The sequence below is a fragment of the Podarcis cretensis genome (genome assembly GCF_951804945.1).
Source record: "Podarcis cretensis genome assembly, chromosome: 17".
NCBI lineage: Eukaryota > Metazoa > Chordata > Lepidosauria > Squamata > Lacertidae > Podarcis > Podarcis cretensis.
The window spans coordinates 34899883-34925998 of NC_137187.1; the positions used below are offsets into that span (position 1 = coordinate 34899883).

The 26116-nt window shown below is 45.9% G+C and overlaps 2 long non-coding RNA genes across 2 annotated transcripts in view; both read right to left on the minus strand.

Moving 5' to 3' along the window:
* Nucleotides 1–26116, minus strand: part of LOC307206784 — a 610614-nt gene that overhangs the window by 373599 nt on the left and 210899 nt on the right. The gene's annotated exons all lie outside the window — the stretch shown is intronic.
* Nucleotides 282–13731, minus strand: LOC307206779. The gene is made up of 3 exons (XR_013834484.1): nt 12719–13731; nt 865–892; nt 282–557 (listed from the first exon to the last, which is right to left on the minus strand). It is a non-coding gene; the product is annotated as an uncharacterized lncRNA (long non-coding RNA).

The following is a 26116-nucleotide window of genomic DNA, read 5'->3' on the forward strand; positions in this document are numbered from 1 at the left end:
ACCCAAAAAAACACATTTGAAAAGAGCCTAAGATCCACACAACATTTAAAGTAAGACAATTAACAAACCTGCATGAGAGCCATTAGCTGGAAAGACCACAATCTCAGAAACATGCAGCAAAATTTATTTATTGGCAACCAAATTGGCCATGTGCCAATTTGGCCAAGTATTTGCATCTTCCAGACAGTCAAACTAAATGACCCAATGCAGTTCACAAACAACGTAGTTCTGTTCCAAAGTTGCTGGAGTACTGAACTTAGCCTTCTCGTGTACCCAGAACATTCGCAGAATGTTCTCTCAGGGAAAAAGAAAACCTTAAGATGTTAAGTAGAGCTCTGTGGAGAGACCTGTAGAGAGAGCAGAAAAGAAAATGGGAAAACAGAATGGAGATTTTCTCCCTAGCCAAGCAAGGCATGCTCTGGGAAACCTGATCAGAAGAAGAGCTGGAACAAAAGGAAAGAAGAGCTGGAACAAAAGAAGAAGTGTTGTCCTACCTGCAGGTGAGCCTTTTCTTACCACCATGACTTCTGGGACGCTGCTGGAAGAGCTGGCTTCATCTGAGTGACGGGAGACCTGTGGAGAGACCAGCAGAAAAGAAAATGGGGAAAAGGAGAGACCAATACAAAAATCATGGTCTTGGAAAAAAAAAGGCCACTGAGTGGTGGAATGTGAACTTACCTAAAGCAGCACAGCCCAAATGCAGGTGACTCTCACTTCAGGTACAGTGAACTCTGGGAAACCTGAAGGGAAGAAGAGCTGGAACAAAAGGAAAGAAGGGCTGGAAGAAAAGAAGTGTTCTCCTACCTGCAGGTGAGCCTTTTCTTATCATGACCCCTAGGACTCTGCTGGAAGAGCTGGCTTCACCTGAGCGTTGGGAACTCTTTGGAGACACCTGTGGAGACACTACCAGAAAAGAAAATGGGGAAAAAAGAGAGACCAATACAAAAAACATGGTCTTGAAAAAAAAGACTCTGAGTGGTGGAATGTGAACTTACCTAAAGCAGCACAGTCCAAATGCAGGTGACTCTCCCTTCACTGTACACTGAACTCTTGGAAACTTGAAGAAAAGAAGAGCTGGAATAAAAGAAGTGTTCTCCTACCTGCAGGTGAGCCTCATTATGGTGACACAGAATAGGGCCTCTTCTGACAACTCAGTCACTGCAACCTGAAAGAGTCTTAGCCCATGCCTCCTCTAAACACACAAACACACAGGTCACTCCAAGGCCATCATTTTCATGCTTGCATTGGATTCCTCTCCTTCCGCCACTCCCCCCACCCCCACCTTCAGATTGTAACACCCCCAATAGGGACCCTCATCTTGGATGGAGAAGACATGCCTCTTTATTTTAAAGCTCTAACCAACCCCCCAACCCCACCCCCTGCTTCTTGCCACTGGGTTCCATCGACAGAGGGGTTTACCCCCTGCCTCTCTGAGCCACTGGGAGCTAGCTAGGAGCACCCACCATCCTGCCCCACTTCAAATATTGGTCCTTTATGGGGAAGGATTTCCTCTACTTGAGTGTCTGAGTGTGTGTGAGATGGACGCTCCTAGCTGGCTCCCAGTGGCTAATAGGGGCAGGGAAACCTGGGGTGGGTCGGCGTGTATATACACACCAGCCCCACACTTCAGCCTTCAGGTGTTGTTGAGCTACAACTCCCATCATCCCTGACTCCTGGTCCTAGTAGCTAGGGATGATGGAAGTTGTAGTGCAACAACAACTGGGGATTCGAGTTTGAGAAAGGCACACCATCTGTATAAGCGCAAGCGCGCGCGCACACACACACACACACACACATTCACAGTTCTCTTTTCTGAACCTGTTAAAAAAACCTTCCTTATTTAGACAAACCTACCCAGATGCTTAGAAAGTTGCGTTCATTTTAATCTGTTTTATTATTTTAACTTTTGTGTGTTTTAAAGTACGATGGTAATTTTTGCTTGCTTTTACTGGCTTATCTCTTGTAAACCACTTTGGGAGTTTTTACCATCAAGCGGCGTATAAATTTGATAAAATAAATAAACTCAAACAAGCATATGTAGGATAGTATCTTATCCTATAGAATCATAGAATGGTAGAGTTGGGAGGAATCCTGAGGGTCATCTAGCCCAGCCTCCTGCAATGTGTTTGTGGGGGGGGGAGAAAACGTAGTATTCCATCATAGATGCCCATTGTTTTAACTATATAATTGTTAACCGGGTTTTAGTAAATCTTACTCAGCAGCATAAGTAGGAATGCCAAGCAGAAACTCACAAGTATTATTCTTAAGGCTGTTTGAATGAACATGCACATTTTTAATCTAGAATGGAATACTTCAAAGTTAATTCAGTCACTAATAGGATGAATGGAGGGGTGGGGTAGGGAGAAGGAGACCAAAACAACTTCCCAACCAAGTGGATGTCTAGCCTGTTTTAACCCTTTAACTCCCCTAAAATTTTGTTCCTTTGTTTTTATTTGATAAAATATCTCTGACCCAAATAGTACTTTTTTAAAAAAGAGAGAAGGAAAGAAAGAATACTGAATTGTTTCATAGAACTTTGCACTCTTATATAGGGTAAAGTCACCCTCCCTGGAGTGCTATTTCTTGGTATTATGCTTCTGAAGGTCAGATGCTGGAAATTGCAGGAGGGGAGCTTGGCCACCAACAAGGAATTGGTTCTAAGAACACAATATCCAAATAACCAGCTTAATCAAAATAATCCACTGTTTGTATGAATTGCGTTTTTGTTGTAAACTGCTTTGAGAGCCTTTCTGGCAGAAAAGTATGGTGGAAATGAAAAGAAATATGTCAGCAGTTTGTTGTTTAACTCTTGACGCAAGTCTACTTTCATGGGAATAAACTACCTCCCGCCTTCTCCCCCCCACCTAAACCAACAACTATAGGTATCAGAGCTGAATAAGTGCTGGAAATCATGATGACTTCTGAACTTGAAAATTTTGCTCTCCTTTCCTCTTGATTACTAGTGTTTGTGACCCAAAAAAGCACATTCCTAAAGCAATTTCTACTATTTCACATTGCTGTTGTTATACTCATCGTCATTAATTACACAGCCTTTACCAACAAGTCCCAGGGTTGGTTGCAATTTAAAATTCAAATTTTTAAACAGTTAGAACAGTTAACAATCAATGGAACAGAGTGGGCCCTGAAAACCCACATCTCCAAGGTTCATCTCCATCTTTTGCCCAAAGCCACACACATATCTGTGAGGAGGGAATTCCACAATTTAGGGGATTCCACAGAGAATGCCATCTTCTGGGCCACCCCCACCCCGAATCGCAAGGGCTGTGAAACTCCCAAGAGCTTTCCCTCTGCTGATCTTAACACCTGTGAGGTTTTGCAGGGAAGCAGGAGGTCTTTCAGCTACGTGGGGCCTAAGTTATTTAGGGCTTAAAACACTCAAGTGAGTACGAGAAATTGGACCCAGAAATGAACTGGCAGTCAATGCAGCTCTTCGAACAGGGCCTATATGAGGTTATGTTCAGAGTTTATTTTCATACAACCCAGTTTGAGGGAGTGCATGGTTCTGGGACAGTTAGCTTAGCACAGTATTTAAGTGTGCTCTGTAGCATTCTGTTCAAAAGGACATAGTGAATGATTATTATTATTTAAATTTATTGGTCTTTTTTACCATGGTAATTCAAAGCAACTTTCAATATATGTACCTACAAACACATACATTGAAAGCAGCATAAAAGAAAAAATAAAGGAAAATCCTATTTCTAAAAGGCAGGATTAAAACATTCCACCCACTCAAGGCCAAAGATAATTGAGAGGCAAAGGCCTGCTTAAAAATGATTTTTATATAATGATGGTGCCAGAACATTCCACAAACAGGGAGTCACCACTAAAAGGTCCATTCTCACATTGCCACCCTCCAGATCTTCTGGCTCTCTCTCTGGCAGAGGGTGGTGGAGGGAGGGAGGGCGAGAAGGCAGGATCTGCACCCAAGGTTGAGATCACCTGCATGGCTCTCTTTGACAGATTTCAATTTCAATGTGTGTGGGGGGGGGGGGGCGGGTTTGAGACAAAAAAAGTCCACAGCGGCTACCACCTGACCTTGCTGTGCCACTGGTCCACAATTGACTGTCCCTCTTTGATTAGGATTAATTACCGTATTTTTCGCCCTATAGGACGCACTTTTTCCCCTCCAAAAATGAAGGGGAAATGTGTGTGCATCCTATGGGGCGAATGCAGGCTTTCGCTGAAGCCTGGAGAGCGAGAGGCGTCGGTGCACACCGACACCTCTCGCTCTCCAGGCTCCAGGAAGCTATCCGCTAGCCGTGGGAGACCCAGCTCTCCCAGGGCTAGCAGAGACCTTGCCGGCAGCCAGAAGCTTGGGGCGCGCTAAGCTCCACACGCCCCAGGCTTCGGGATTAGTGCAGCGCTCCGCTAGCCGTGGGAGAGCCGTGCGGCTCTCCCATGGCTAGCAGAGACCTTGTCGGCACCCAGAAGCTTGGGGCGCGCTGAACTCCGCACGCCCCAAGCTTCGGGATTAGCGCAGAGCACCTGGGGGGGGGGGAATAATTTTTTCCCTTTATTTCCCCCCAAAAAAACTAGGTGCGTCCTATGGGCCGGTACGTCCTATGGGGCGAAAAATATGGTATTTGGTCTTCTATTTTCTTTCCATTTCCCTTTGATTTAAAAATTATTGCCTCTCCTAATACTTTTTAGACAGATACCTAGAGTGTGTGTGTGTGTGTATAAGCTCACAGGTGAAATTTAATTATACCTCCTTTTAAAGTTATAAACAGTACTTTTTCAGAAGAGTAAAATCCCTTTGTTTACTTTATAAATCTAACCTAAACTGGTTTCAGTCCTGTTTACAAACCTGTTTCACCTTCCCCAGCCCGGTCTCTTTCCTAATCCCTCTGCCCCTTAACTCATTCAGCTTTGACCAGTGAGAGGGCCAACACCAGTAGCATAGCCAGGGACAGGCTCACTCACTGGACTGTGACTCGCTCCCTCCACCACCTGTTGGTCATAATGACACATAAAAAAGTCGCTTGCAGCATTAATCCAGCGGGTGCAAATGTCTTCATTTTCAGCATGCAATCATTGCAGGGCTTGGGTGAAGAATTAGTATTTTCTTCCCACATTAATACATTCTGGAAATAAAGAAGTGTGCTTCACACTGCTCCTTTCATCATCTTAAGGTGACTCCCTCGCCATTTCATCTTGACCCACACTGGAATAAACCTTCAAACAGATGTGTGTTTACTTAGAAATTGGTGCTGGTATATTCTATTGGCCTTACCCCTTCATGTTTTTAGGATTGCAGATGTTGGATTGGGGAGTGAATTCTCATCACTTCTTGCCACTTATTAACCCATCATCACACTCTTGCGTGACCACCGTGAAAAAGGGCTAAGGGAAAAGCTATGGGAAGAGGGGCTGGCTTGGGACCTTGGGCATAGCTAAGGTGGCAGCAGTGGCGGAGCTGGGTGCTCTGGTACCCGGAGCAGCATCCATGCCGTGCACTTGGGGGTGAGGACGATCCCCGGGGGCCTTCAAAGAGATGTGTGTTTACTCAGAAATCAGTCCTGCAGGCAGGGAGCTGTTCCCTCAGTCCTGCTCCACAGCGACCTGTGCGCCTTGCTGCCAAGGAAGATGGACTTTTCCCACCACTGACAAGCATAGAGAAGGCTGCCCCTCCAAAAACATGAGGGACTGAAAGAGGGAGTTTCACTGAAGCCCTTCTGCAGATGGGGTGTGTTAGTTGAATGTAGATTTAACTTCTGAAGACCAAAGAGAGGGAACTGAACCTGAAGGACTCTAGTTCATGCATGATATGTGTGTGCACACTGAGGGGACATGAAAAAGGAACCCCCTAACATCTATCCAGAAGCCCTCGGGGTACCTCGGGTTAAGAACTTACCATATTTTCCGCTCTATAAGACACACTTCCCCCCCCCAAAAAAAATTAAGGGGAAATGTGTGTGTGTCTTATGGAGCGAATGCAGGCTCCATGGCTTCAGCGATTGAAACGCGAAGCCTCCGAAGCGCAGTGGGAGCACTCCGGCCGCGCTCCGGAGGCTTTGCGTTGCTTTCGCTGAAGCCTGGAGAGAAAGAGGGGTCGGTGCGCACCGCTGGTTTGCTTCGCTGGAGAGGCGCTGCGCAGCTTTCCCTCTCTGCGCATAACCCCTTCAGCGAAGCGGGAGGAGAAATGGAAGGGGCTCCGTTTCTCCTGCTGCTTCGCTGAAGGGGCACTGCGCAGAGAGGGAGGAAATTTTTTTTCTTGTTCTCCCCCTCTAAAACAAAGTGCGTCCTATGGTCGGGTGCATCCGATAGAGCGAAAAATACAGTGATTTGTTCTGGAGGTCCATTCTTAACCTGAAACTGTTCTTAACCTGGGGTAGCACTTTAGCTAATGGGGCCTCATCCTGAAGCAAAGTTCTTAACCCGAGGGACTATTGCTGGGTTAGCGGAGTCTGTAACCAGAAGCGTCTGTAACCCAAGATACTACTGTATCTTTGCCAGAACAAGTGCCAGAAAAGGACCATGTCTGTTGGAGCATATTGTTGCATGCCACTGCAATCTCCAAGCGGTGAATGATTCTAGGCATTCCTTTTTTAAAAAAAGTTTTTATTGAGTTTTACATTTTTATCATATTACAACATATCAAATCATCATAATAAAAGGCGTACATTTCCCCAGTTCCCCCCCTCCCCCCGACTTCCCTCAACCTTCTCTTCTGTTTTCCCCCCATATTGACTTCCCCTGCTTGCTTTCTTCCATCTTCGTATGGATTCTCACAGGTTATTGTTATTTTTATAGTTTTTATATTTATTTTCATAGTTTTTTATAGTCTATATAGTTTTTATATTTATTTTCTTCTGGTTTTCCCCCCCATATTGACTTCCCCTATTTGCTTCTGTCGTCATATGGATTCTGTATATTATTGTTATCTCTTATCGTTTTAACATCATCTTTATAGCTTTTATATTTATTTCTGTTAACTGCGTTTTCTCAAACCCTACTCCTGAGTCCCTTTCTTTACATTGTTTCTGAAATGGTTCCCAGTCTTTTCTTTTTTAAAAAAATTCTCTTTTGTCTTTGTCTCATAGTTTTTCTGTTAATTTCGCCTTTTCAGCATATTCCTTCCTTTTTTGTAGCCCTTCTTCCTTAGCTGGTATTTCTTCCCTTTTCCATCTTTGGGCAGAGTAACATCCTAGCCGTAGTCGTGGCAAACCTAAAGAGTTTCTTCTTTCCTCTTGGCACCTCTGAACCTGAACTCCGCTTCCCGGCCCCCCTCCTTCGCCTGCCAGCCAACCAATCCGCTGGCTAGGGGGCGTGGCCGGGCCCCATTTAAACCGAGGCGCGAGCCGGAGAGCTTCCTCCAACTGCCGGCTTCTGCCTTCCTCGGTCTCCCTCGGCCGCTGCGGGGAGAGCTGCTGCTCCAACCCCCGAGCTACAGCGGAGAGCAGATCTGGGGGCGCCCTTAGCCGCTCTGCCACGGGAGGGAGAGCCGCACATTGGAGCCCTCATTACACCTCCCCCTACTCTTAGGTTGCCCTGCTTCGTGGCTCTGCGCAGCCACTGGGACCTTTCCTCAGTCCTAAGGTCTTGTGTGTGTGTGTGTGTGTGTCTGTCTGTCTGTCTGTCTCTCTCTTTCTCTGCCTCTCTCTCTCTCTCTCTGCCTCTCCTCTCTCTCTCTCTCTCTCTCTCTGCCTCTCTCTCTCTCTCTCTCTCTCTCTCTCTCTCTCTCTTTCTCTGCCTCTCTCTCTCTCTCTCTTTCTCTGCCTCTCTCTCTTTCTCTGCCTCTCTCTCTCTCTCTCTGCCTCTCTCTCTCTTTCTCTGCCTCTCTCTCTCTCTCTCTCTCTCTCTGCCTCTCCCTCTCTCTCTGCCTCTCTCTCTCTCTCTCTCTCTCTCTCTCTCTCTCCCTCTCTCTCTCTGCCTCTCTCTCTCTCCCTCTCTCTCTCTCTCTCTCCCTCTCTCTCTCTGCCTCTCTCTCTCTCTCTCTCTCTCTCTCTCTCTCTCTCTTTCTCTGCCTCTCTCTCTCTCTCTCTTTCTCTGCCTCTCTCTCTTTCTCTGCCTCTCTCTCTCTCTCTCTGCCTCTCTCTCTCTTTCTCTGCCTCTCTCTCTCTCTCTCTCTCTCTCTGCCTCTCCCTCTCTCTCTGCCTCTCTCTCTCTCTCTCTCTCTCTCTCTCTCTCCCTCTCTCTCTCTGCCTCTCTCTCTCTCCCTCTCTCTCTCTGCCTCTCTCTCTCTCTCTCTCTCTGCCTCTCCCTCTCTCTCTCTCTCTCTCTCTCTCTCTCCCACCTTCCCTGCATCCCATCCAGTCCCTTTGCTCCATTTCCTCCTCCCTCCACGGAGCTCGCTTTGCCTGCTGGGCGCCTGTCGGTCTTTGCTTGCTTTGGGAGAGCGAAGTGGGTTAATTTCACGGAGCTTTCTTGGCGGCGGGGGGGAGGGGGGGCGCGCGCAATTGATTTCCTTTCCTGACAGTTAACCCTTTCTTCGCCCGCCGGCTTTTGCTGTGTTGTGCAGCCGGCTGCAGGGCTTCCTCATAGCGAGCTTCCCAGTGGCGTAGCGTGGGTTGTCAGCACCCGGGGCAAGGCAAATAATTTGCGCCCCCTAACTAACCCATGGATTTGCGCCCCCTAACCCCCAGATGGTGCGGCCGGGCCCCCCTGCACCCCCCCCACGCTACGCCACTGGAGCTTCCCTTCCTTTCCTGGCAGTTAACCCATTGGTGTTAGCCGCTCTGGGCGAGGTATAAATAATTTTTATTATTATTTCTTCGCCCACAGGCTTTTGCTCTCCTGAGACGTCCGTGTTGTTTTTGGCCACCAAGCTCTGTTTACCGTTTACGGTTAACGGTTACGGCGGCCATTTTTGAAGTGGGCAAACGACCTATATTCTACAGTTCTGCGAAGCTTGGCTGTGGGCCGCCATTTGGTCGCACTCGTGGTCCGAGGGCGACCCATCAGAATGTTATACACGTAGTCGCATTCAGCTGCAGCAATAGTAGCAGGCGTGTTAAAACTGCCTTTTGGCTCGGTTTTCTTGTGCTCAAGGCTTTGGCTCGGGGTAAATTTTGCGCTGCTGTGCGGGGTTCTCAGGTCTTCTCGCTGCATTGGCCCCTAGTGAGCCGCTTCTATTATAAGTAAATGTGTGCTGAAGTTGATTTATTTACTTAATTTTGATTAAATATCACTTGTTTTTTTTATTTTTACAGAATTAAAATTGATTTCCAGAATTTTGATTCTAAGTGAAGCTTTAAAGCATAATTAATAATAATATAAATAATAAATTTGAAATAAAAATAAAAGAAACAAATACATGTAAGTCTGCGCTTCACTGCATTGTCCCTCTATTTGAATCTGGTTACTTTGCTTATGTGATTAGCACCAATCACGTTGTGGGTTGCTGTTTTGTTTGGGTGTTTTGCATTCAGTACAGAGGAATCCTTTTAGTGGTGCAGCAAGAAAACTGCTGGCACACTAACAAAGCTAAGCAGCGCCCTGGATGGTTTCAAGTTGGATGGGGCACCACATTTGGTCTTCAGACCTGATTTAGAGGATGTAATTGAAGGTTCCCATGGCCTATAGAGCGAGATGAGCACCGCAACCCCAGAGTCGGTTATGACTGGACCTAATGGTCAGGGGTCCATTTACCTTTACCTTAATTGAAGGTTAACTATACAACAGCTGGTTCATTTTATCACTTGAGTTCCTTGGGTGGGTTCACTTTATCAGGCTGCGGTGTGTTTAAGAAGAGTTTAGTGGGCCAAAACGCATCAGCTTAGTTAAATCACTTAGAATTTTTATTGCTTAATTTGGTCTAGCACTAATCACTGTTACAGGCACTCAGGATATTTGGCAGGCGAATCATTTGAAGATTGCTTCAGTTCATATTGTAACTGCCTGGTCAATAATTCTGAGCCAAGTTTGCCTGCGCATCTGGTTCTGAACCAATCAGGGCAACAGGTTTTTTCTGTGGTAGTTCTAGAACTGTGATTGGGGTTGTCTCATGGCTCCCAAGAAGAACCAGGCATCCACTGCTGCTGGCACTGGGTCGAAATGTGCTCCAGCTACCAGGACCCGGTCCCAGTCAGCCCAGTAAGGAAGGGGCTCCTCACTTGCAGGGCAGGCAGTAGGGCCACTGGAGTCAGCATTGGCAGGTATGGCAAAAGACCCATGGGCAATGCGCCAGTTTTTTGCTGAATTGGATACCTTGATGCAGCAGTTTAGGCCTGAGGACGTGAGCCAAGATGCAGACCCTGAGTCTACCCCTGATTTTATTCCTGACACTGCAGCCACTGCTTCCAGTGGGTCTCAGACCCATGATGAGTCTGAGGAGCTGCCTGGTACGTCCCAGGCTCTCTCTATTTAGTGATGTGCAGCTTTCCGGCTTGGCATCTTGGCCTACATCTCTGCACCCAAGCCCTGGAGCAACATGCCCTCCACTGCATGGCGCCCGCGTTGCACGAGAGAGTCTTCCAATGCTTAGGGGGGGGGCAGTGCAGTCATGGCGCACAGGTCCTAGGGTCACCTGATCCACAGACAAGACGGCTTCTCCTCCTCCTTCCCAATCGTCCTCTGGACGGCAACCCTCTTTAACATCACTCTTGACTCATTTCCTCAATCTCTTTCCCTCCCTATTTTCAGGTTTCAAATTTGGCCTTGCTATGGACCTCGGTTGGTCGCCTTTGAGGTGCCTGGTAGGAATTTTTCCACTTGGCAAATTGACATTGGGCCATTTGGTTTTTGCCTACCTTGTAGTAATTGTCACAACTTTGTAAGGTTTGACGGTTAGGCACTGGTTGATATTATGATGGAGGAGGGGAGGTGTGGCCATCACCTGCCCCTCCAATCTTAAGGGTATTCTGTTAAAGGAATCCGGGGGTGTGGACCTTGTACGAAGTCCAGGACTGGGTTCACCCTACAGAAAAATAGGAATACCTATTTATCGTGTTTCCAGAGGTGCTGTGCACCCGGGGGTGGGGCTAGCCGCCTGCGGGGGCACCGCCAGAAGTGAGCAGTTAGTGTCCCAAGGCGGTGCGGCCCGCGGTGAACATTTCGTTATTTCTGTGTCGCCACAGAGCGCAACCCGAAAGCGCTCAGCCTGAAGCAACTTCAACCCGAGGTATGACTGTACTTAACTTGAGGCTCATGCCTCAAGTTTATTAAAAATCTTTGCATCCTATATCTACTCAAGAATTTTTAAGTCCCCTTCAGCAGATATAGACCAAGTCTGATGCATCATAAAGGCTACCATCCTACATACACTTAGCTGGGAATAGGTCCCTTTGAACCAATTTGGGTTTACTCCAGAGTAGATAAGCATAGGGTTGCACTGGAAATCCCTCTGTTGACACTTTTTATTTCAAAAATATTTTTTTAATTTGCAGGCTTGCCATGTGACCTCCAAAAACAGACTCACCGTTATGAGAAAGCACATCAAATCTAGCCTTGAAACAGAGGCCTCCTTGCACAATAGTTTGGTTGTACCTGCCAATCTGAAAGCAAGCAAACATAGACACTGAACTTCCTAAGTTGCCAGAACATCTGTCATCAAAGTTGCATCTGCACCTGCATCACACAAAGTTGTCAACAAAGTTGCATCAGCCAAGGTCTCTCCCCAATTCTCCTTGCTTCATGATCCACCATTTACTGACAGAAGATTGGTAAGCAATTGATCATGAATTGTTAAAAAACATAAACACCACCCTACATAGCAAGCTCCACAGCATGTTTCCCCCATAAGGATACCTTTGCAGGGAGAATTGCTCCTCCAGTAGTGTCTGGAATGCAGGCAGACAAGATGCATAGAGAGACTTCTCACACCAGTGAGTTGGAACGCTAGCAGGGGAAGTAGGTACTGAATCCAGCCGACTTAGACACACACCAGTGATGCATCAAGTGAGCATCTTCCCAGCAGCAGCACATTGCCGTGGTGCTTGAAATGGTCCTTTGGTGCAATGGTGGAGTTAAAATTCAAGCTCAGTCACTGAAGTCACCCCCCTCCCATGCTAATACTTTGGCTTAAGAAAAAGGGAGCCAGTCGTTATTTGGGCAATGTGGGATAGAGAGGGATAGCGAGACAGAGGGATAGCAGTTGCATTGGAAGAAAGCATGGACACCGCAGGGGCTTGAACTCCGTCCTGGGAACCAGGAGTACCAACCACCAGTGTCTTTTGCTTTTTTTTGAGCAATGCAACGAGGGGAAAAGAAAAACCTGAGAGAACATTCACAGGAAAAAAGAAAACCTTAAGATGTTAAGAAGAGCTCTTTGGAGAGAACTGTGGAGAGAGCAACAGAAAAGAAAATGGGAAAAAGGAGAGACCAATACAAAAAACATTGTCTTGAAAAAAGACCACTGAGTGGTGGAATGTGAACTTACCTAAAGCAGCACAGCCCAAATGCAGGTGACTCTCACTTCAGGTACAGTGAACTCTTGAAAACTTGAAGGAAAGAGGAGCTGGAACAAAAGAAGTGTTCTCTCACCTGCAGGTGAGCCTCCTTGTGGTAACATGGAATAGGGCCTCTTCTGACAACTCAGTCACCGCAACCCGATAAGAGTTTTGGCACAATGAGTTGCAGACAGAACACAGTAGAGATTTTCTCCCTAGCCAAGAAAGGCATACTCTGGGAAGCCTGAAGGAAAGAAGAGATGGAACAATAGAAGAAGTGTTCTCCTACCTGCAGGTGATCCTTTTCTTACCACCATGACTTCTGGGATGCAGCTGGAAGAGCTGGCTTCATCTGAGTCACGGGAGACCTGTGAAGAGACCACCAGAAAAGAAAACGGGGAAAAGGAGAGACCAATACAAAAACATGTTCTTGGGGGAAAAAGGCCACTGAGTGGTGGAATGTGAACTTACCTAAAGCAGAACAGTCCAAATGCAGGTGACTCTCACTTCAGGTACAGTGAACTTTGGGAAGCCTGAAGGATAGAAGAGACGGAACAAAAGAAGAAGTCTTCTCCTACCTGCAGGTGAGCCTCATTTTGGTGACACAGAATAGGGCTTCTTCTGAAAACTCAGTCACCGCAACCTGAAAGAGTCTTTGCACAATGTGTTGCAGACAGAACACAATAAGGGACTTTCTCCCTAGCCTAGGAAGGCATACTCACCTAAATGTCCTTCAGTCATGGAATGCCATTTTGACTGCCATTTTTGTTTGAAGCTGGATGAGCCTTTGATCTAGAGGGGCACAACAGAGAGATGAGATTCAGACTTAAATCTCTGCCATTAAGATTGGTATGAAAGAAGGAAGACTGTTCACCCTTTTGTTTGTCCATCTGAGGGTGACATTGTGTCCTGCGGATCCCATTCGTGGTCTGCGATCTAGCGTCGCTAGTTTCTCCCCAGCCACCTTCCACCAATCCTACAGAAAATGAATTTCAAAAAAACAAATAGCTTTTCTTACCACCATGACTTCTGGGACTCTGCTGGAGGAGCTGGCTTCATTTGAGGGTTGCGAGCTATTTGGAGAGACCTTTGAAGACACCACCATAAACAAAAATGGGAAAAAGGAGAGACCGATACAGAAAAAATTGTATTGAGAAAAGGCCACTGAGTGGTAGAATGTGATCTTACCTAAAGCAGCACAGCCCAAATGCAGGTGACTCTCACTTCAGGTACAGTGAACTCTGGGAAGTGTGAAGGAAAGAGGAGCTGGAGCAAAAGGAGTGTTCTACCTGCAGGTGAGCCTCGTGGTGACACAGAATAGGGCTTCTTCTGACGATTCAGTCACCGCAACCTGAAAGAGTCAGCACAATGTGTTGCAGACAGAACACAATAAGAGACTTTCTCCCTAGCCTAGGAAGGCATACTCACCTAAATGTCCTTCAGTCATGGAAGTTGCTTAGCAAAAATAAAACAATTTTTAAAATCCAAAAACATGGTTGCAGCGTATGAATTTTTCAGCGAAACTGTAGGCTGTAATGAGAGTTATTGAGTTACTTCAGTCACAGCCACATTGTGTACTGGTGATAGTTTTGCCTGCCCTGTTTGCATCATTACCTTTTGAGGTCCATTTCTCATATTTTGCATAATTTTCTGCACAGGTATAAGGGTCCCCCTCATTATTTCATGCTCTGGTTCGCCAGAAGCAGCTTAGTCATGCTGGCCACATGACCCGGAAGCGAGATGAGTGCCACAACCCCAGAGTTGGCCACAACTGGACCTAATGGTCAGGGGTCCCTTTACCTTACATAGTATGTTATTCACATACTTTAAAAAAGAAGTGTGCATAGACGAAACATTTTTATTTTGTAGAATAGAGCAGCCATGGAGGGGTGATTTTTCACCAGTCTGCGGATATATTAGGTTTATGGATGTTTATTTTTCAAAACAAAATTGGCCAGTTTAAGTGATCTTCCCCTCCTCTTCTGACCTTCGGCCACTCTGGCTGGGACTGTTGGGCAACTGCCAACAACATCTGTACGGCCACTATTTCCCCATCCCAGTGTCTTTTTGACCTGCAGCTCCGGATAGACATGTGTTTACTTAGCTGAGATTTCAAATTGTAACCACAGAATAAATTCTTTAATAGGCCAACAAATGAAGACATTGTGCACTGTAGCCTCTACTGCCTTTATTATGTTCCTTGTGCTCCGCCCCCCCCCCCCCCCCGTTACTGTCAGGCATCTTGAAGGTTTGTCATCAGGCAGAAAGCTAAAATGACAATATTTCAAATAAAATACATAAAACAAATACACACCCTATCAACTTCTTCTCCCCTGCCTGAAGATATTCCATTTCAAAATACACATTTCCCCACGATCAACAGCAATGCACCATTTTTGTTATGTGGAAGAGACAGAAGAACAGGCCAAATCTATGCAATGGCGTTTTCTTAGAGGGGAACAGCCAGGGGTTTAGGAGGCACTGCCCCAGCACATGTCACGAGAGGCCTTCACCTCATTTTGCTGGTCCTGGAAGGGATGAAGCCTTTGCTCCAGCATGGATCAAACAGCTTAAATCTGCCCTTGAAGCAGCTCCTTGGCATCTGAAAATAAAAGGTATGGCTCAGACTTAAAGCAGCGCATCTATGCTCACCAGCCAGCAGCTTTTCTCTGGTTCTTAATGACCACAATGGCAATTTGAAAGAGCTGTTCCTGCTCCCCTAAACTTGCCTTAAGAGAAGGCAGAACTGGCACAGATAAGATGATAAGATTTTTCACTCATTGTTTGACATTTGACCAAGGTTAATTGTGTGTTTTCCCTTTAGTGGTTAACTACCATTGCCTCATCACTTACTGAGATGATCTTTCCAAATATAGCCACATATAGCTGCAGCAGAGGGAACGAAGGGAAGCTGGGCTCCCATCCGCTTTTCCAACAAACCAGCTCCATCGGAGTCCTCTCTCCTATCAACAGTCATCTAACAGCAGCCATTCTCGGTGATCTCAGTGGCTCAGAGTGTCCATTGCCAACTTTAGCTGGTGCACTGCTCTCCCCCTCGCTCCTCCCAACCCCTTTTCCTTTTGTGCCACGCCTTTTAGAGTGCAAACCTGAAGACAAGGGCTGTCATGCTTTTGACCTTTGTAAGCCACTCAGAGCATGGGGGGGGGGGCTTGAAGATTGAGGCAAATATGCTCCCCCCCCCCAAAAAAAAAAATATTCCAAGCTCTTCTCAAGACAAGCACCCCAGTCTGCATAGTTTATGTGCTCAAACACACATCCCTTCCAGTCGGGATTCAGGCCTCATCATGGGACTGAAACTGCCTTGGTCGCACTGGTTGATGATCTCCGGCGGGCTAGGGACAAAGGTGAGAGCTGTTTCCTAGTTCTGCTGGATCTCTCAGCGGCATTTGATACCATCGACCATAACATCCTTCTGGACCGTCTTGAGGGGCTGGGAGCTGGGGGCACTGTCCTACAGTGGTTCCGCTCCTTCCTCCTGGGCCGTGTTCAGAAAGTGGTGGTGGGGGATGAGTGTTCAGACCCCTGGGCTCTCACTTGTGGGGTGCCTCAGGGTTCTGTCCTCTCCCCCATGCTTTTCAACATCTACATGCAGCCGCTGGGAGAGATCATCGGGAGGTTTGGGCTGGGTGTTCATCAGTATGCAGGTGATACCCAGCTCTACCTCTCTTTTAAATCAGAACCAGTGAAGGCGGTGAAGGTCCTGTGTGAGTGTCTGGAGGCGGTTGGTGGATGGATGGCGGCTAACAGATTGAGGTTGAATCCTGACAAGACAGAAGTACTGTTTCTGGGGGACAGGAGGCGGGCAGGTGTGGAGGATTCCCTGGTCCTGAATGGGGTAACTGTGCCCCTGAAGGACCAGGTGCGCAGCCTGGGAGTCATTTTGGACTCACAGCTGTCCATGGAGGCACAGGTCAAATCTGTGTCCAGGGCAGCTGTTTACCAGCTCCATCTGGTACGTAGGCTGAGACCCTATCTGCCTGCGGACTGTCTCGCCAGAGTGGTGCATGCTCTGGTTATCTCCCGCTTGGACTACTGCAATGCGCTCTACGTGGGGCTACCTTTGAAGGTGACTCGGAAACTACAACTAATCCAGAATGCGGCAGCTAGACTGGTGACTGGGAGCGGCCGCCGAGACCATATAACACCGGTCTTGAAAGACCTACATTGGCTCCCAGTATGTTTCCGAGCACAATTCAAAGTGTTGGTGCTGACCTTTAAAGCCCTAAACGGCCTCGGTCCAGTATACCTGAAGGAGCGTCTCCACCCCCATCATTCTGCCCGGACGCTGAGGTCCAGCGCCGAGGGCCTTCTGGCGGTTCCCTCATTGCGAGAAGCAAAGCTACAGGGAACCAGGCAGAGGGCCTTCTCGGTAGTGGCGCCAGCCCTGTGGAACGCCCTTCCAGCAGATGTCAAAGCGATAAACAACTACCTGACATTCAGAAGACATCTTAAGGCAGCCCTGTTCAGGGAAATTTTTAACGTGTGATTTTACTGTATTTTTGGTTTTTATGGAAGCCGCCCAGAGTGGCTGGGAAGGCCCAGCCAGATGGGCGGGATATAAATAATAATAATAAATAATAATAATAATAATAATAATAATAATAATAATATATGTTGTTGTTGTTTAGTCGTTTAGTCGTGTCCGACTCTTCGTGACCCCATGGACCAGAGAACGCCAGGCACTCCTGTCCTCCACTGCACCCCGCAGCTTGGTCAGACTCATGCTGGTAACCTCGAAAACACTATCCAACCATCTCGTCCTCTGTCGCCCCCTTCTCCTTGTGCCCTCCATCTTTCCCAAAATCGGGGTCTTCTCCAGGGAGTCTTCTCTTCTCATGAGGTGGCCAAAGTACTGGAGCCTCAGCTTCACAATCTGTCCTTCCAGTGAGCACTCAGGGCTGATTTCCTTCAGAATGGAGAGGTTTGATCTTCTTGCAGTCCATGGGACTCTCAAGAGTCTCCTCCAGCACCATAATTCAAAAGCATCAATTCTTCGACGATCAGCCTTCTTTATGGTCCAGCTCTCACTTCCATACATCACTACTGGGAAAACCAAAGCTTTAACTATACGGACCTTTGTTGGCAAGGTGATGTCTCTACTTCTCAAGATGCTGTCTAGGCCTGTCATTGCCCTTCTCCCAAGAAGCAGGCGTCTTTTAATTTCGTGGCTGCTGTCACCATCTGCAGTGATCATGGAGCCCAAGAAAGTAAAATCTCTCACTGCCTCCATTTCTTCCCCTTCTATTTGCCAGGAGGTGATGGGACCAGTAGCCATGATCTTCGTTTTTTTGATGTTGAGCTTCAGACCATATTTTGCACTCTCCTCTTTCACCCTCAATAAAAGGTTCTTTAATTCCTCCTCACTTTCTGCCATCAAGGTTGTGTCATCTGCATATCTGAGGTTGTTGATATTTCTTCCGGCAATCTTAATTCCGGCTAGGGATTCATCCAGCCCAGCCTTTCGCATGATGAATTCTGCATATAAGTTAAATAAGCAGGGAGACAAAATGCAGCCTTGTCGTACTCCTTTCCCAATTTTGAACCAGTCAGTTGTTCCATATCCAGTTCTAACTGTAACTTCTTGTCCCACATAGAGATTTCTCAGGAGACAGATGAGGTGATCAGGCACTCCCATTTCTTTAAGAACTTGCCATAGTTTGCCATGGTCGACACAGTCAAAGGCTTTTGCATAGTCAATGAAGCAGAAGCAAATGTCTTTCTGGAACTCTCTAGCTTTCTCCATAATCCAGCGCATGTTTGCAATTTGGTCTCTGGTTCCTCTGCCTCTTCTAAATCCAGCTTGCACTTCTGGGAGTTCTCGGTCCACATACTGCTTGAGCCTTCCTTGTAGAATTTTAAGCATAACCTTGCTAGCGTGAGAAATTAGTGCAATTGTACGATAGTTGGAGCATTCTTTGGCACTGCCCTTCTTTGGGATTGGGATGTAGACTGATCTTCTCCAATCTTCTGGCCACTGCTGAGTTTTCCAAACTTGCTGGCATATTGAGTGTAGCACCTTAACAGCATCATCTTTTAAAATTTTAAATAGTTCAGCTGGAATACCATCACTTCCACTGGCCTTGTTATTTGCAGTGCTTTCTAAGGCCCATTTGACTTCACTCTCCAGGATGTCTGGCTCAAGGTCAGCAACCACACTACCTGGGGTATATGAGACATCCGTTTCTTTCTGGTATAATTCCTCTGTGTATTCTTGCCACCTCTTCTTGATGTCTTCTGCTTCTGTTAGGTCCTTTCCACTTTTGTCCTTTATTATGGAAATCTTTGTATGAAATGTTCCTTTCATATCTCCAATTTTCTTGAACAGATCTCTGGTTCTTCCCATTCTATTGCTTTCCTCTATTTCTTTGCATTGCTTGTTTAAGAAGGTCTTCTTGTCTCTCCTTGCTATTCTTTGGAAATCTGCATTCAATTTCCTGTATGTTTCACGAACTCCCTTGCATTTTGCTTGCCTTCTCTCCCCCGCTATTTGTAAGGCCTCATTGGACAGCCACTTTGCTTTCTTGCATTTCCTTTTCATTGGGATGGTTTTCGTTGCTGCCTCCTGTATAATGTTACAAGCCTCCATCCATAGTTCTTCAGGCACTCTGTCCACCAAATCTAAATCCTTAAACCTGTTCCTCACTTCCACTGTGTATTCATAAGGGATTTGACTTAGATTGTATCTTACCGGCCCAGTGGTTTTTCCTACTTTCTTCAGTTTAAGCTTGAATTTTGCTATAAGAAGCTGATGATCTGAGCCACAGTCAGCTCCAGGTCTTGTTTTTGCTGACTGTATAGAGCTTCTCCATCTTTGGCTGCAGAGAATATAATCAATCTGATTTCGATGCTGCCCATCTGGTGATGTCCATGTGTAGAGTCGTCTCTTGTGTTGTTGGAAAAGCGTGTTTGTGATGACCAGCTTGTTCTCTTGACAGAACTCTATTAGCCTTTGCCCTGCTTCGTTTTGATCTCCAAGGCCAAACTTGCCAGTTGTTCCTTTTATCTCTTGACTCCCTACTTTAGCATTCCAATCCCCTATAATGAGAAGAACATCCTTCTTTGGTGTCACTTCTATAAGGTGTTGTAAGTCTTCATAGAATTGGTCAATTTCAGTTTCTTCAGCACCAGTAGTTGGTGCATAAACTTGGATTACTGTGATGTTAAAAGGTCTGCCTTGGATTCGTATCGAGATCATTCTATCATTTTTGAGATTGCATCCCAGTACAGCTTTTGCCACTCTTTTGTTGACTATGAGGGCCACTCCATTTCTTTTACGGGTTTCTTGCCCACAGTAGTAGATATGATGGTCATCCGAACTGAATTCACCCATTCCCGTCCATTTTAGTTCACTGATGCCCAGGATGTCAATATTTATTCTTGCCATCTCATTTTTGACCACCTCCAACTTACCCATGTTCATGGTTCTTACATTCCAGGTTCCTATGCAATATTTTTCTTTACAGCATTGGACTTTCCTTTCGCTTCCAGGCATATCCGCAACTGAGCGTCCTTTCGGCTTTGGCCCAGCCGCTTCATCAGCTCTGGATCTACTTGTACTTGCCCTCCGCTCTTCCCCAGTAGCATGTTGGACGCCTTCCGACCTGAGGGGCTCATCTTCCAGCGTCATAACTTTTATATGCCTGTTGTCTTTGTCCATGGAGTTTTCTTGGCAGGGATACTGGAGTGGCTTGCCGGTTCCTCCTCCAGGTGGATCACGTTTGGTCAAAACTCTCCACTATGACCTGTTCATCTTGGGTGCCCTGCTCGGCATAGTTCATAGCTTCTCTGAGTTCTTCAAGCCCCTTCGCCACGGCAAGGCAGTGATCCATGAAGGGGATTCTTATATATATACATACTATGTAAATCACGGAAGGGCATCATGCAATGTGTGTGGGGAAACACCACTTGACGGCTCATGAATGAGCCCTCGCCATCCACTGAAGGGAGTGGATTGACATTGTGAACTGGTGTCACTCATTATAGAAGCAGTAGATGTATTAAGTTCATCTGGCAAAAGGTAACAGGTTTTTTTTTTCCTTTTACAAGCGATGAAAGCTCTGATCAGCTCCACAGCACCATCTACTGTGTCGATAATGAATAACACCAATTCACAATGTCAATCCACTCCATTCATAAGCTGTCAAGTGGTGTTCCCACACACACATTGAATGATGCCCTTGCATCATCTCTACATAGTACAGTGGTACCTTGATTCTCAAACTTAATCCATTCTAGAAGTCCATTCCAAAACCAAAACGTTCCAAAACCAAGGCGCACTTTCCCATAGAAAGTAATTCAAAATGGATTCATCCGTTCCAGACTTTTAAAAACAACCCCTAAAACAGCAATTTAACATGAATTTTGCTATCTAACAAGACCGTTGATCCATAAAATGAAAGCAATGAACAGCGTACTGCAGTCACACAATCAATCAGTAGCTGAACTGGTTTCCACACAGTCACAAAAACAAAGTAGCTGAACTGGTTTCCACACAGTCACAAAAACAAAAAAAAAAGCCGCAAAAACTGACAGACCTCAAATTGGAAGCATAACACTCAAAACAGAGCACGTTCACAAATTGGAACACTTACTTCTGGGTTTGCAGTGTTTGGGTTCCAAGTTGTTTGAGTACCAAGGCGTTTGAGAACCAAGGTACCACTGTATGTATATAAACCAAAGAACCCACTGTAGATAAAACAATAAAGTTCATTATTTAGATAAGGAATAAGGTGATGATTTAAGTCTATATATTTTATACGTTGTTAAGCTACACCCCCCCCCAAAGTCTTGGACTCTCTTGAGACGCTCCTTTGATACTTCCTTTTCACATTCCTAAGGATGTGTTCCCCACTGTTTGTTCCTGCAAAAGACAATAACAAGTAATTGTTAGCATGTTATCGATATTAGGATGTAAGCAAAAAAACCAGGAACTGGGAGGAAGACATTTTTGAGGCAACAGACTGAAACCCATCCATGCCCGTCTCTCCATTTTAAGGGTTGTATAAATGCTAAATAAAAACCCACAGACACCTGAGGTGTCAATGACTTACCTGTAAAACTTACCTGTAACTCTATCCGATGTCCCTCCTTTCTATGATGTATTTCTGATGTATGACTGATGTTCTTATAGGCCAGGCCGCGGGGAGATCCGACTCAAAAGGTATAAAAATTCTGGTTTCCTTTTGTTCTGGGTTCTCCTCCCTTCTGTGTGTGGGGACCCTGTTGCTTATTTTCTGTTAGGATGCAGGTGGCGCTGTGGTCTAAACCACTGAGCCTACTGGGCTTGCTGATTAGAAGGTTGGTGGTTCGAGTCCCCGCAACAGGGTGAGCTCCCGTTGCTCTGTCCCAGCTCCTACCAACCTAGCAGTTTGAAAGCACACCAGTGCAAGTAGATAAATAGGTACCGCTGCGGCAGGAAGGTAAATGGCATTTTTGTGTGCTCTGGCACTTGTCACAGTCCTCTGTGCACCAGTAGCGGTTTAATCCTGCTGGCCACATGACCCAGAAAGCTGTCTATGGACAAACACCAGCTCTCTCGGCCTGAAAGCGAGTTGAGCGCCACAACCCCATAGTTGCCTTTGACTGGACTTAACCTTCCAGGGGTCCTTTACCGTTTACCTTTTATTTTCTATTAATAAAGATTAGGCTTATTTGCTGCCTAGCTTCCAGATACTCTTCTTGGCCTCTGTTTCTTCTCTCCAACCAATAGAGACTTTCCTGAGGGAGTCTATATGGGGCTCTAGAAACCCCATAAGGGAGATAGAGGGGTTATTTTTTCTTATAGCACTACATTTAACATAGATAAGAGACAGCAGAATTACATCCTGCTCCAATTTATAAGCTAAGAGAAAGGCATGTTAAACAAACGGGCAGCAGAGGGCACTCAGCGTCCACCTGGTCTATTTTTAAATCCTTAAAGTCAGGTATGATTTAATTTAGTGAGATTGGTCACAGGTTCATCCTGGGTACAGAGCACACAAACATGGACTTCATTTCTGACATTTTATAATGTCAAACTCTTATAAATCCAGATAGTTGCAATGCTTACCTAGCAAAATCAGAACTATTGGTATTGACTTGGAACTCTTGTATAATTCAAGTGTTCAATATATTTATTATAATATTCAAATCAGATTAAGGGACATTGTAAAACAAAACATTCAGTCAACTGTAAATAAAATTTGCTGCCCCAAATTTTATGGTTTAAATCCGATAGATAACAGGGTCACTTATATTTCAAAATTAATAATTGCAGTCCAATGCAGGGCCTTTACATTAGCCCAACTGAATATTTCCCCCTCAGCTTTTGTCAAGGGCAGATATTTAAGCATCCCCAGAAATGATAGACATTGCAGATGTTTTTTGAATGTGCCAGGCACAGTAGAACATATTCTTTTCTACTGTCCATTGTACAACCAGCTACACAAACACGTGCTATCCCCTTTTCTGGGTAGTCTAACATCATGGCATAATGAAAATATCAGTTTCTATCTGTCTGACATTAACCCAGAAGTAACTGCAAGGGTGGCTTGCAAGAGTTTTTATCAATAGCATCTCTTAGAGTGGTGAATGGCACTATTTAGTGGGAGGAAACCCCAATGTAAATCCTTGTTATTACCTATTTTTTGCATGGCTGGTTATTTGTAAATATTTTAAAATTTTATACATGGACGTTTTTATGATGGCCTATATTTGTAATGCCTAATAAAGGTTTGGCAAAGAAAAATAAGTAAGACAACATTCCTTTTTGCCCCATGTAAAATGCTCTCTGTTTTTAGGTTGGCCAGTCTGGAGAATTTCCCACGAGCTTCAAAAATGGAATTAAGTAGTCACATCAGGCAACAGAGGGCAAAAAGTGGTACATTGAGCACCTGTGCAGCAATTGAAATGTACCGGCAGACAAGAGTCTGGAAGAGAACATGAAGATGGGCTAGACTCATGTTAAGTTCTGAAGTGATCAGTATGGTTCTGCTCATGCCTTCCTTAAGGAAAATCTTTTCCCCAGTAGCTGGATTGTCAGAGTTTTAAGATATTATTAGTTGAAGCAGTGCCAGATTTACACATAAACTAAACAAGCTATGGGGATACGGGTGGCTCTGTGGGTTAAACCACAGAGCCTAGGACTTGCTGATCAGAAGGTCGGCGGTTCGAATCCCTGCGACGGGGGTTCGGTTCCAGCTCCTGCCAACCTAGCAGTTCAAAAGCACGTCAAAGTGCAAGTAGATAAATAGGTACCGCTCCGGCGGGAAGGTAAACAGCGTTTCCGTGCGCTGCTCTGGTTCGCCAGAAGCGGCTTAGTCATGCTGGCCACATGACCTGGAAGTTGTACGCCGGCTCCCTAGGCCAATAAAGCGAGATGAGCACTGCAACCCCAGAGTCAGACACGACTGCACCTAATGGTCAGGGGTCCCTTTACCTTTAAACAAGCTATAGCTCTCTTGGGGCCCCCAAAAAAATTTAAAGGGAAAAAAACCTTAATGTACATTTCCAAAATATAAGATAAAAAACTAATAAAATAAAACCTACATACAACAACAGTGTTTTGTGTTGCGTAGGCTCCTATGATGTAAGTAATGGGCCCTACCTGCTAGCCTGCTCCCTAAAATATAACTGGTTTGCTCATTCCTATATATAGAGTGCCTATCCTATTTTGTTATGTGCAAATGACTTTAGATACCTATTAGGTTCATAAATTACCATAACAGCATATGTTATTGTTTAGTCATTTAGTCGTTTAGTTGTGTCCGACTCTTCGTGACCCCATGGACCAGAGCACGCCAGGCACTCCTGTCCTCCACTGCCTCCTGCAGTTTGGTCAAACTCATGCTGGTAGCTTCGAGAACACTGTCCAACCATCTCGTCCTCTGTCGTCCCCTTCTCCTTGTGCCCTCCATCTTTCCCAACATCAGGGTCTTTTCCAGGGAGTCTTCTCTTCTCATGAGGTGGCCAAAGTATTGGAGCCTCAGCTTCACGATCTGTCCTTCCAGTGAGCACTCAGGGCTGATTTCCTTCAGAATGGAGAGGTTTGATCTTCTTGCAGTCCATGGGACTCTCAAGAGTCTCCTCCAGCACCATAATTCAAAAGCATCAATTCTTCGGCGATCAGCCTTCTTTATGGTCCAGCTCTCACTTCCATACATCACTACTGGGAAAACCATAACAGGATATATTCAACACAAAAAATCAGTGACGATTTGTTGTTGACAAAGGACAGCTGGACATATAAAGCGCCCCATTACCTTCAGTAGCGTAGGGCCTCATCAAACCTAAATCTGGCCCTAAGTTGAAGCAAGGCGAGCTCAACTCCAACATCGAGAAAGACTCTGAAGCAGGTGTTTTTGCTGCTTAAGGTTGATGGGACGAGGCAATGGCTTCTTTCACATGTTGTTTTGGGCAAGACTGCAATGTCCGTCACTTACAAAGTCTACAAATGCCACAAGAAATATTCTTCTGTTAAAGGTGCCCCAGGACTTTTTCTAACAGGCAGAGATGCCAAACTCCATAACGCTTTGTTTGCTTATTTGAAACCCTTCGGCCACAAAGGGAGCCAATAAAAACTTCAAAACCAGAAAAGGACCATCAGCAATGCAGAATGCAAGTAAGAGGAGGAGATTAAATAAAACACAGCAATTAAATACATTGGGAGCAGGCAAACCCCAGCCAGGTAATTAAATCCCATAAAACTCTGCTGGAATAGGAAAGTTTTCAATTGATGTTAATTATACTAAATTATTGTTAACTGATGTTAATTATTTTAAATGTATCCATTTAAAATTAACTACTGCCTGAGGCGGGACGCAGGTGGCGCTGTGGGTTAAAGCCTCAGCGCCTAGGACTTGCCGATCGAAAGGTCGGCGGTTCGAATCCCTGCGGCGGGGTGCGCTCCCGCTGCTCGGTCCCAGCGCCTGCCAACCTAGCAGTTCGAAAGCACCTCCGGCTGCAAGTAGATAAATAGGGACCGCTTACCAGCGGGAAGGTAAACGGCGTTTCCGTGTGCGACTCTGGCTCGCCAGAGCAGCGATGTCACGCTGGCCACGTGACCCGGAAGTGTCTCCGGACAGCGCTGGCCCCTGGCCTCTTAAGTGAGATGGGCACACAACCCCAGAGTCTGTCAAGACTGGCCCGTACGGGCAGGGGTACCTTTACCTTTACCTTTACTGCCTGAGGCAAAGCTTTTTTTGGGGGGGGGGACAGAGGGTGGCACAGTCTCCAGATCAAAGGTGACCCGTGATGCGGCAAAAATACAACTCATGGGAGATTGCAAGGTAGGAGTTGATTGTGATTAAAACCACTGAAATGGAATAACCTAAAGCAGGATGCAGCCAGGAGCTTCCTAAAGGACTGGGAGCACTCTGTGCTCGAAAGGACAAATTCTGTGCCAAGGTAACCCAAATTCTGCATCAGGAAATACTGAATTCTGCATCCGGCATATACAGTGGTACCTCGGGTTAAGTATTTAATTCATTCCGGAGGTCCGTACTTAACCTGAAACTGTTCTTAACCTGAAGCACCACTTTAGCTAATGGGGCCTCCTGCTGCTGCTGCGCCGCCAGAGCACAATTTCTGTTCTCATCCTGAAGCAAAGTTCTTAACCTGAAGCACTATTTCTGGGTTAGAGGAGTCTGTAACCTGAAGCGTATGTAACCTGAGGTACCACTGTATTGTACACATCGGGCATGTTTTCCAGTTTTGCATAACTTGCATTGTTTATTGTCTGCATGGTTTATTCTGCCTCCATTTCTTCC